Source organism: Callorhinchus milii, unplaced genomic scaffold, assembly GCF_018977255.1.
Source record: "Callorhinchus milii isolate IMCB2004 unplaced genomic scaffold, IMCB_Cmil_1.0 Scaffold3, whole genome shotgun sequence".
Classification (NCBI taxonomy): Eukaryota; Metazoa; Chordata; class Chondrichthyes; order Chimaeriformes; family Callorhinchidae; genus Callorhinchus; species Callorhinchus milii.
Window position 1 is genome coordinate 54,239,711 of NW_024704744.1, and position 12,569 is coordinate 54,252,279.

Genomic DNA, 12,569 nt, shown 5'->3' on the forward strand with positions numbered 1-12,569 from the left:
CTGCCTTTCCATGCAGGAGTCCCACTAATGAGGGGGGTGGGGGGGGTTGGAGAGAAGATATAACTGGTAATATACGCAAAATAATGAATTCTGCAGAACGTATCGTATTTTCAGCTGACTCTCCAGGACTTCTGGGAGATGACAAAAGACACAAACTATGCTACGACTGGTGAAGAAGCTGCTGAATTTAGTTGCGATGTCAAGAGTCCAAGTGGGTGGCATTTCTTAGATACAACTAACTGTTAAACTCTGTACAATACTTCCACATAGGGCAATACATTTAGATCAAAATAGGTTTAAGCCATTAAACCAAGCAGACTGAAGGAGTGAATTTTCCATTCCACATTTTCCCACTTACTATGCTCCAGATACCAAAACTGGGCATAAGCAATGTCACAGAACTTCAGGACTGATCTGCTATTTGGACCATTATATGATCTGGTGGGATGGAATTTCTAAACTCACAGCTTCTTAAGCATCAAAGACTTCAAACCTCCACAAATGTCTGCACCCTTTGAAGACTGAGCATTATGCGTGAAGGAGTTTACAATTCTTACATTTGATATAGCGCCTTTTCGCGTCTTAGAAACATCGCTTCACAGAATATACTGTAAAGTGAATTGACTGTGGGCAAAACGTGGCAGACAATTTTGCACAGCAATGTCCCACAAACAGTGGCGCATTGACAGATCAAATTTTTTTTAAGGGATTATTATACCTGAAAAAGCAATCCACAAATTGACTAACAATCGGATTCCTACTTACTGCTAGGTAAACAGAGGCAAGTGGATAAGGGAAACTAACGTTTCACCCTGCTGGGAATCAAACCCAGATCCTCTGGTAGTGAGGCAAGTGCTTTAACCAATATACTAAGACTCCACCAGCAGCGTCAACAACAGCAGCAGTTTTACGTTTATACAGTCCTTTTCTTGTGGGACGGCATCTCATAGTGCTTTACAGTGCTGACTGGGAGCCCGAGCTGGAGTGGGGGGAGCTGAGGAAAGTTGGGAGGGGGGGGGAATGGATGACCAAAAGCACTTCCGAAAATTTTTGAGGTGGGTTTTAAAGATGAAAAGGAAGGGAAGTGGTGTGATGGAGTTCCAGAGAGCAGAAAGACAGAGTGGCGCAAATCACATCTGAAGACTTTTCTCTTCAACCTTGCCTTTCTCTTTGACCGAGCCTTCAGCTCCCCTCTCGACTCTCTTCCCCCTTCTCGCTCCCTCCCATCCCTCCCCTCACCCTGACCATTTCCCCCCTCCTCGCTCCCTCCCCTGACCATTTCCCCCCTGCTCGGGTCATGACCCAACTGTGCAGCGCCTTGGGACGTCCTCCTGACGTGAAAGGCGCTTTATAAATGGAATCTTGTTGTTGTTGTTATTTGGTCACCTCCCACTCCCTTTCTGACTCAGTATCAAACCATACTGCTGTTAGTACTCTGTGATGATTTTACCTGAGTGAAGGATGTTATATAAATGAAAGTTGTTTTTGTTGTTGGCTGAACGCTCACCCACCGATGAAGGGCAGATCAATGGGGGACGTGAAGCAGGCACTGAGCAGAGGAAGCGGCCGGGGTTGAAGGGTTACAGAAGGTCACAGAGGTCGGACGTTAACGACAACTGGAGAGAAAAAAAATCTACACATAAATCACTCTTTCCTTTGCCATATTCAATATTCAAAGGTCTCAGAACATCTATGACGCCATTATGTCAGAGATCAAACTGGCCATCATGAAAAAAAATTGCAGTTATTAAATGGTTAAAGGTATCTTGCAATACCACAGTCTGTGTTGTCAGTAACAGAGTATAGAGAAGGTTTATTACCTACCACTGTTGCAGATCAGCTGCTTGCATCCTGCAAAAATAAATAAAAATCATCAACCACAAGGTCTCTTTAAAGCAAGGAATAATTATCCTATTATACTACTACTCATATCTGGAATTTTATTCACTACGATCTGATAATCTTTTGTAGAGTTAAAAGATTGTCATCTTTGACAACTCTGGTTGGAGTGCAACCATTTCACTCTTTTTATACAAACCAATCTTGAGTCAACCCTCAACTCAGAAGGCACATCCCAAATCTAAGTTGCAGTAATACTATTACTTAGACTAGATAGACAAGATGATAAAGATCCTACAGAACTATTCAAAAAGAAAGGGGAGTTTCTACCGATGTCGTAGCCAAAAATCCCCCACATAAAAATATTCATTCATTTCATGGCTGTTTGTGAAATATTGCTGTGTGCAAATTAGCTGCACAATATTATCTTGGAGGGGCTGCTAAGATGTGCAAAACACAGCCTGGCTAAATACACCCTCTTGAATGTCCCTTCATTCGTCCCAGGTATGTGCTCGGTCTCCCTCCATTTCAACACCTCCCCTCCATGGCATGACTAAAATCAGCAACTCCATGTCAGCAACTTCTTGCAGGAACCTGTGATCCTACTGTAGAATGTGGAACAACGCCACTGACCTCTTGAGCTTTCTTTGTAAAGCCTGTACTGATATGCATAAATTGTTACCTAGGGTAAAGCTAGTGTTTTTTACGGTGTGCCTGGGGTTGATATAATTGCCAACAGAGTAGGTTTTTTTTACAATTGATCACTACCCTGAAATTTAATCTTTGATATGTTTCAGAATTTAATTTTAAAAATAATCCAAGTCACGGGCTGCCAAGAACCTAGAAAGCTTATTAAACAACTGAGCAAGGATCCACAGCTGACATTGCAGCTCACCTGCTTAACATCAACTTGCTAAAAGGTTTCCAAGAGCAACTGTAACTATAATCTCCATTTACACGACCTATCTGAACTTCACTTTGGAGATCACTCAACCAGAGCCAGTTTGCCAACTCTGAGCTTTGCGGTGTGGACTTATGAGGCTTGAGGGGGGGATGTGAAGGGGATTGCATAGCAGTAAAATTGGTGGATCAGGATAAACTGGATGTGTGGGGCAAATACTCGAAGTAATCATCAATCTCACAGTCATATCAAATCACTTGTGGCAGGTGCAGTGCAGTTAATAATCATCACATACACTGCAGAGGTGGAATCCTTCGGATGGGAGCCAAGGTCCTGTCTGCGTGTTCAAGTAAACTTTAAAGATCCCCTAACACTACTCGAAAACAGAAGGGAGTTTCACCTGGTGTACTGGGCTAGCCACCCATCTCCCAGTATTGGTCATTCACTTCATGGTTGTTTATGGGATATGACTACGTGCAAATTGGCTACTGTGTTCATCTACAATTACATGTCATTATGCCCTGCAGTAATTCCTTTGAAGTTCTTTGACACATCTCAACGAAATAAGACAGATGATGCATCAAATGCTAGGATTATTGTGAATGATACCAGCACAAACATATTGGCCTCCTCCTGCATTGTAAACTTTCTACACTTCAATCATTATAAATGGATACTCTAAACGTTGTGGTTTAATATCATTCAAAAGAACGTTTGTCTTGAAGAATGAGTCACTGGGGAGAGAAAAAAATACAGAGGGAGTGGCATCATCTCACACCCCTCCTAGCTGCCAACTCAGTGGGGCATTTGCAGAAACCTGCAAGCAGCTGTATGATGACCAAGTGGGTGAGAAGTAAATAGAGAGACCCTGAGGGAGAAAAGTATTGAATTAATAATAATAATAATAATCCTTGCATTTGATATAGCGCTTTTCACATCTTCTAGACATCCCAAAGCACTTCACAGAATATACTGTAAAGTGAATTGACTGTATATTTGTGGGCGAACGCGGCAGCCTATTGCGCACAGCAATGTCCCACAAACAGTCGTAGATTGAAAATGATCAATTTATTATTGTTTTTGGTTTTGGAGGGATTATTATTAGGTTCTGTGTGGAGTAAGGAAACTTGCCCAAGGTTTCGCCCTGTCTGGAATTGAACTCAGGTCTCTCGCTTGCAAAGCGAGTGCTCTAACCACTGAGCTACAAGACTCCAATTGTGAGTGAGTTGCATTGCTTTCTTTCAATCTTTCAATCTTTCAATCCAAATTACCATGTCAAAGTGAAATACTGTTATCGATAATGCTTGCCTTCTCATATTAAAAAAAGAACCTGATAGGGTAGGAAGGGGGTAGTACCAAATTGAAAATATAATGAAAATACATTAAACTAACATGTTGTGTCACATTAGATCTGTGCCTGGATAGCAACAGAGACTAATAATAAACAGCCAATCTAGTCTGCAGCCCTTTGAAAATCTTACTTGGAAGGTTGGGAGTGAGAATATTTGCATGTAACTGCAGAATATAAAGCAAGTGTATGTAAATGTCTGCCTATTAGACGGGTTAACTCTTCTTTACTCCTGTGCGGAGAACATCTGGGTGTCAGCTCATTCTACTAATCCTGTAAAGGCACAATTGGGGTGCGTATTAATAAATTTGTAATTACATTGCTCGCTTTTTTTATGGGGGATTGCTTTCATCCACGTTTTCTCACTGATAGCAATTTCCAATGGGAATAGCATTGTGGCAGTGTGTCAATGCAGAGATGATAAAAGACAGCAAGTCAGAAACTAATCTTGCAATTAGCCCATGTGCCCCTGGGAGTTTTCAACCAAGACTAACTTTAGGATTATCAATAATAGTGTGCACCATTTCACAGCTTCAAGAGGCATTGAAGCAATCCTTTTGTCTTCTTCTTTTGATGCTTTTTATACTAGTAGCTCTGGCTCAGCTCAAAAAGGCCTCCTCTTTTTTCCCAGTGCTACCTGAAGCTATCAATGTGTATTGTTAGTGAAGTCTTAACGGACAGTTTAATGAGGTTATAATTAACCTTTGACACCAGCCATTTCAGCACTGTTTACTTTTGAAAACATGAACCACATTAGAATCATCCCCAACTTATTAATTTTAACGTCCCTGGCAACAGGTGATGCAGGAGGAGAGTGGGGGTGGGGGAGGGGGGAAGAGGGAGTGGAAGTGGGAGAGGGAGGGGAGGCTGTAAAAGCATTTGAAAATGAGGATAAGAATCTTGATTTTGAGGAGATGAAGTGAAGGTTCTTGGAACAGGTAAGAATGGAAGCAGGAAAAGACAAAGCAATGGAGGTGCAACAGGAGAGACTGTGGACATGGTTAACACTATCAAAGACAACAGAAATCAGGAGGTCAAGGTGGCATATGGAGAGAATGCGCTTCGTGACTTTGACTGGGCAACTTGATGCTGTGGATAAGGCAAAAGTCAGATTGGATGGACAATTCAGCTTCATCTTGAAACTCATGGAAACTACATCAGTATTAAATTTGTGACACAAAACGTCACCAAGTGGAAAGGAATGTTACGCACACACACACGCACACACAGAAATTACATTTGTATAGCGGCTTTCAAGTCGGGAGAATGTCCCACACAGACAGACACGCACAGACATTACTAGAAAACAAAATTTAAAATGTCACATATGAATAACTGCATGAAGTACCATCTCAGGGCAGTGCAGGAGTGTTTGCGGATATGTCTCTGTGGGTGGGGTGGGGTGGTGGTAAATGCACGTGGGTGGATTAATAATCATTATTTTAAAGAAAAGATAGAAAATGTACCGCATATTGAGAAACAGATTTTCCAATTAATACACCCCATGCCTGATCCCAGGCGTATTTCCTAGTCAAGCAGCAATTTTCACCCAAACTGTGTGACTCATTATGAAAACGCTTGTTTGAATGTTCAGTGTAAAAATGGCAAATGAAAACATGATAGCTATTCTAAGCGACAGAACAAAACACACACACATCTAAAATGTGCTAGTATGTTGTGGGATGTAACTTGTGCATTGAGTAATGAGAATCTGGTAATGAGACTGACCAACAAGCTGTCAGGCTTCAGCAGTTCCTTACAAGTTACACTGCGCCAGTCTATCAGAGAAGACAGCTCAGAGAGGTCAACCAAAGAGTAATTTTATGTAACTTTTTTAAACAGATAATAAAGCTGTCTGTTTGAACAGAAAATATTGATTTAGAAATTCCTGCTGCTTTCTTTTAAATTTTATCCTGCGAAAATGCTATTCCAGTTGAGCAAGTAGGCAAGGCAAGGAATCGCTCACTGAGTCATCTACATTGCATTTGATTCATAACGTACTATACTTCGAACTACCAACTTGTAATACAAAGACGGTATCACTTAAAATAAACCAGTATCTAAAATAGTACAATACGATTTACATTTATACAGCGCCTATCATATCTCAAAGTGCTTGGCATTCTTGACTGGGCACCCGAGCTCAGGGTGGCAGTCAGAGGGGGTGGGCAGCAAAATGATGATCAGCAGCAGCACAGTCAAAGAGGTAGATATTGAGATGTGGTACTGAAACATTATGCCAGCAATAAGAGCAGCCTATCCTGCAGTCACTAAAATAGAGATAATAACTCATACACTTAATATAGCTCCTTAACCCCACATCTGCACCATGACCCGCTCTGCCTTTCCCCACCTCCGGAACCTCATCCGGCTCCGACACTGTCTCCGTGGGCCACCTAAACCCTCATACATGCTTTCATTACGTCAAGGCTCGACTACGCAAACTCCCTGCTTGTTGGCCTCCCCAACTCCTCCTTCCATAGGCTGCAGATCATCCAGAACTCTGCAGCTTGCTTCCCCTCTAGCACTAGGCTCTGCGACCCTATCACCCCCATCCTCGCCCAACTCCACTGGCTTCCCATCACACAGAGGAAACCGTTCAAGATCCTGGTCCTCACCTTCAAAGCTCTCCACGGTCTTGCTCCCCCCACCTCTCCGATCTCCTAACCCCCTACCACCCTGTTCACTCCCTCTGCTCAGCAGGCTCTGGCCTGCTTCATGTCGCCCACCTTGCTCACCCCACTATTGGCGAGCGGGCCTTCCGTCACTCTGCAGCCGCCTCTGGAAATCTATCTCCCTCGCCACCTTCAAGACCCACCTCAATACCCTCCTCTTTGACTGTGCTTTCGATCTCCCTGCTTCCCCCGCCCTCCACTCTCCCCACCCCAACCCCCAGCTCAAATCCGTAAATCTGTCTGCCCAACGCCTTGGGACGTCCTTCTGACGTGAAAGGCGCTATACAAATGTCATTTTGTTGTTGTTGTTGTTAACATGTTGAAGTTTTATTGTTGTAGTAGATTGCATGTATGTGTAGGCAAATACAGCAACTGGTTTGTGAACAGCAATCTTGAGGTGAACAACCAATAACCTGAGGGATTGCAAGCCAGGACTAAAATTCCTTTCTCTTTTTTAATGGTGTCTTTAACATTCACCTGAACAGGCAGACAACTCGTCATGGGGCTTGAACCCACAACCTTTTGAACCAAAGTAAGAATGCTACCAACTGAGCCACGTTGACACTTGCATGGCAATGGTCAATTTTTGAAGCCAGCTTCAGACTTGTCAGCAATGATTATCAGGGATCTAACCCCTTCAACATCATTTATAACTTGTCGATTCTTGCAGACAGAGAAGATCAGAGAAACCAGGAATAGGTGAGGTTTACGTTCATATTTCAAGGACTGGACTACTTTTCAAACAACAAACACAACAACAAAATGTATATGATAACCATTACGGTGGATTGCGTCTCGAAGCATTTAATCTATCTGCTTTTAAATATATGAATGGATTTTGAGGCAGTACACTTCACATTCTCACAACCCTCTGTGTGAAGCAATGTTCTCTGATTTCAGGATTTCCTTGGTCTGTTCAAGGGAATTTGTTTACCTACTAATCTATCACAGGAGCTCCTATTTCATATCTAATGGGCCTCTTTAACACTACATTTTGGCACACAATAACCCTCGTTTATAAATCATTCATATCTAATGATCTCAGACAAATTGTTTACAGTTCCTTTTAAAACCTTTTTTTTATATATTGGAACACCAGGTCTACAGTACGTTACTATATATTTCTGTGCAACTCCTAAAGATAACGCTGTGTTTACAAAGCATACAACTTTAGGTAACTCTCCAGAAAAAAACAGAACTGAAGCTGTATCTCAGCGATTAGAAGATTAAATGTTTTCCGCTCTATTTTCCTTTCTATTATTTCGTATTAACTTTCTCGTGTGTACTGCAGACACCTGNTTTTTTTCAACATCTTCAGGAACTAGATGCCAATATTCACTCTAAAACCATCAAAGCAACCACAAATGACCCAAGTCTCGCTGTTGCACTCTTAGGACCCCATTACTTTCCACTGAAGCTGTCAAGCACCTGCAGTGCACCAGAACTGCTGATCAGCAATCCTTTTGTGTCTCTCCTTGCAAGCACACTATTATGCATACTCATACAGTCCAGATGGCCACTATCTTCCTCATGGGACACCAAGAAAAAAGTTGCATGCAGCACTGATGAATGAGCAGAGCTGACAAATCCTAACCTCTTGGAGTTTATAAGTTAATCCTCTGACAGAGGAGTTTTGAAATAAAAGCCTGAAGGCACTTAACCAAGAGCGAGATAAAGTACGGGAAAAATAAGTCATATTTAAAAACAGAACAAATGTATAATTGGTGTGCAGCCCAAACCACAAAACATTCTGTCTGTGTGGGGAGGGAGGTGTGTATGTGGGATGGAGTGGGGGGTAGTAACGAACAATGACGGTTACTTTTAACTGGAGCCAATTCTGATTAGTTTTTCACAACACAAACCAAGTTTCGTTCCACCACATTTAAGCAAACACAGTATGTCAGCGTTTCTAGAGAACTATATAAAAAAACAAGTTGTTTCATCTGTCAAACCCTGGTAACCAAAAATAAATTATCTTCACTTGCTATCTTTTCACCTGTTGACTCTTCCCCCTCCTCTTCCTCTAAAAATCAAAGGTGAAAACCTCAACCAAAAATTCTTTCAAATGTAATGTCCAACTTTGTATGTGGGCTGTTTCAACTTTTTTTTCTCTCTGTTTACTGTTTTACCACTTCAGTGGAAATTACCGCCCCTTTTGCAGCAGAAGCGAGACACTTTCCTCTGAATTACTCCATTGCAAACATCTAAATAGTTTGAAACAATAATCATTGTATTTGGTTCATTATTATTCACTATTATTTATTGATAAATATAATAATCATAATGCTTGCATTTCATATAGTGGTTTTTACATCGGGGTCATGTCTCAAACAGCTTCACAGGACACATAAAGTACGTATGTGAATGCCTGCAAAATACCAATATCACTTGATATCCATTTAAAAGTCATCAGGGAAAATTATTAAGTGTGATTTCCAATTCATGGATCTTTATTAATTTATGTAAATTACTTTAACAATGGACATACACAGAATAAGGCTCTTTCAATGTAACAGAGAGAGTGGATCACAATATTTTTCAGCACATTCTGCACATCATGACTTGCCGACTCTGAAAGATTTTTCTGTTCAGACCCATTCTCTTGCCTTTTGCTCATACCCTTTTATATTTTTCCTTTTCAGATATGTCTATAATTCTGTTTTAAGAAGTAAAACAGCAAAACCCTGGTGATCCACACACCAACGCACATGCGTTTATTGAACTCCGATGAGTAAGTGAATATAGAGATGCCAGATACTGGCCGAAAAACTAAATTGAGTTGTGTGCGTGTGCTGAGATGCACAATGTCTAATAACCTCATGTGCACACATGCAACACATTTTTCATGGTAGCATGAATGTGTTTCTACAGTGTAGAATTACAGTTAAAGAGAAAGGTAGAGACAAGTATGGTGTAAGTCGTAGAGAGAAAGAGAGGGGGAGAATAGTTTGACTTACACTGTAAATCATACAGAGTCAATTGCAAAAATATAGGCAAAGTGTAAATAAGAGAACGGCTGACACAATGTTGTACTATAGTGACAGTAAACTCCTGATGGAGCAACAAGAATTATTCCATCGGGTGTTTACTGTCAATATAGTACAACACTGTACAACAACAAACAAGAGGGGTGGAGGGCAAGGGGTTGGGAGTGGGAAGGTGACCGAAGGCATGGTCGAAGAGGAAGGTTTTGAGATGGGCCTTGAAGAAGGCAAGGGAGGAGGCGAGTCAAAGGGATTCCGGGATGGATTTTCAGAGGGTGGGGGCAGAAAGTCTGAAGGTCTGACCACCGATAGTTGAGCAGGCAGGGCCTACTTCATGTCCCCTCTCCCTGCCTGCCCGCCAACAGCAGTCGGGCCTTCAGCCTTTCACTTGAAATCCAATTCGGCCGAAACGACTGCAGAAAGCTCATGAATCAGATCTGTGTCTTTCCAGCTCGAAACTCAAATGTGTGAAGCCAGAAGAGTGGTGTAAGACTTTTTACTTCACACAATGACAGACTCAGCAGCTGGGACATCCAAGGAAGAGGGGAAAAGAAACAAAATTAGATAAATGCCCTAAAATATAATTTTACAATTTCCTTATCTCCCACCCCCAATCGTCTCCGCACTCGTAAAAACAGAGGTGTTGAAATCTTTAGACCCCCACTATATTGATTCAATTGCTTCTCCCATTGAAAGGAACGAAGGTGGAACACCACAAGATCAGCATGATAGGTCAGCGCCTTGGGACATCCTCCCAACGTGAAAGACGCTCTATAAATCGAATCTTGTTGTTGTTGTTGTAGGTTACCAGACTAAATGTGAAAAGCGAAACAATCCAAATCTCCCCATCCTGCACCTCCACAAGTCGTGAATGGCGCCCTTTTTAATAAGTCTGGCCTTTGGGCAGCTAAATGCTGTATTTTATCAAAGTGCCACTGAACTTCGTGAAAAACATTATTTAGTAATTTATGGAAAACAGAAAAAAAGCTTTTTTAAAAAACTATATATAATTTAGATATACTGTATACTGGAGTCCTGTAGCTCAGTGGTTAGAGCATTCGCCTCACAAGCGAGAGACCTGGGTTTGAGTCCCAGTAGGGCGAAATATCTTTTCACCTGTTTTTTCTTTCACCTGAGAAAGTTTCCTTACTCCACAGGCCTTTGTTTATTTAGCAGAAATTAGGAACCCAGTTATTACTCGATTGGCAGATCGCTTTTCCGGGGGGTAATAATTCCTTTAAAAAAATTGGTCACTCAATCTATGACTGTTTGTGGGACACTGCTGTGTGCAATTGCCTGCCATGTTTCACCCACAAAATCTAGTCAATTCACTTTACAGTAGATTCTGTGAAGCATTTGGAGACATCTCAAAGATGTGATAAGGCGCTATATCAAATGCAAGGATTATTATTATCAATTTAGAAATACACACATACACAACGTACACTGTACAGAAAGGATGAATATATTTGCAAATTATGTTTTCTCGCCAAACAATAAGCACTTTATCTTCCCGCACCCTCACCTCCCAATGCTTTTGTGGCAATACAAATAGAAGCAAATAAGCAGCACACTCAATAATAATAATAAAAATATTCCTTGCATTTGATATAGCACTTTCTACGTCTTCTAGACATCTTAAAGCGCTTCACAGAATATGCTGTAAAGTGTATTGACCGTATATTTGTGGGCGAAACGCGGCAGCCAATTGCGCACAGCAGTGTCCCACAAACAGTCGTGGATTGAAAATGACCAATTTATTATTGTTTTCTTTTTGGAGGGATTATTATCAGGCGTGTGGAGTAAGGAAACTTGCCCAAGGTTTCGCCCTGCCTGGAATTGAACTCAGGTCTCTCGCTTACAAGGCAAGTGCTCTAACCACTGAGCATCGGGACTCCACGTCCAATAGAAGCGAAATAATAATAATCCTTGCATTTAACATAGTGCCTTACCTCATCTTCAAGACATCTCAAAGCACTTCACAGAATAGACTGTAATGTGAATTAATTGTATATCTGCATTTATACAGTGTCTTTCACTTAGGATAGTATGTCGGAATGTTAAACACTGTGGAGAACATGGCAGCAAAATAATGTCCTTCATAAATCAAGAAATCAAAATAAAATGAAGAAATTCCTCAAGGTTTCCACAAAAATATAGTTACCATTGTCAACCAATGTGTTTATTTATCCTTAACAATAATGTTATTGCTTAGAATAAAGAATTTCATTTTATTTAAAAACATGAAAATCCTCATGAGTAAAATCTTTAAATATTTTCACTTTTTTTTTCAAAAGGAAGCATTTCCTTCCCCCTCTTTAAGAGCTCCCTGTGACACACACTGTTCCACAGCCAAGTGGGTCACCAACCAGCTCCCAGCCATGCTCATGTCTGACTTCCAGGGTTGAGCTCATAAACAGAATGAGGATTAATATCTGGCAGAAGGCAGGCAGTGTCGAGAATGCAACAAGAAACAAAAACGTGAATGCTTGATCACAGCAAAACATGAAACAAAAAAGTGGTCTGGGTCAATGGTTCAAAACCTTTTGGGGCTCAGGACCCATTTGTAAACCTTAATGGCCTGTCGTGACCCAGTAAATTGTTATAGTGCAAAAAACATCTGGCTTACTACAATGATATACAATATACACATTAACGTAATAAGTACTGAATACAGCAACTCTTAAAATATAGTATTTGTTCTATAAATACTCGGTTCCACTTAATGAGAAACATGAACTTGTTGCTCTTTGATGAGTTTATCAAAGTTTGGTAAAAAACAATCCCCACTATGACTGCTACTTGCAACAGGACCATTTAAA

The 12,569-nt window shown here is 41.1% G+C and overlaps 1 long non-coding RNA gene across 1 annotated transcript in view; it reads left to right on the forward strand.

The window, feature by feature from the left end:
• Positions 1-11,984, forward strand: part of LOC103178943 — a 51,024-nt gene extending 39,040 nt beyond the window's left edge. Inside the window, exons 2-4 of the long non-coding RNA XR_487925.2 lie at positions 7,249-7,462; positions 9,406-9,494; positions 11,791-11,984. This is a non-coding gene — a long non-coding RNA (uncharacterized LOC103178943). The remainder of the gene's footprint in view (positions 1-7,248; positions 7,463-9,405; positions 9,495-11,790) is intronic.
• The last annotated feature ends 585 nt before the right edge of the window (positions 11,985-12,569 follow it).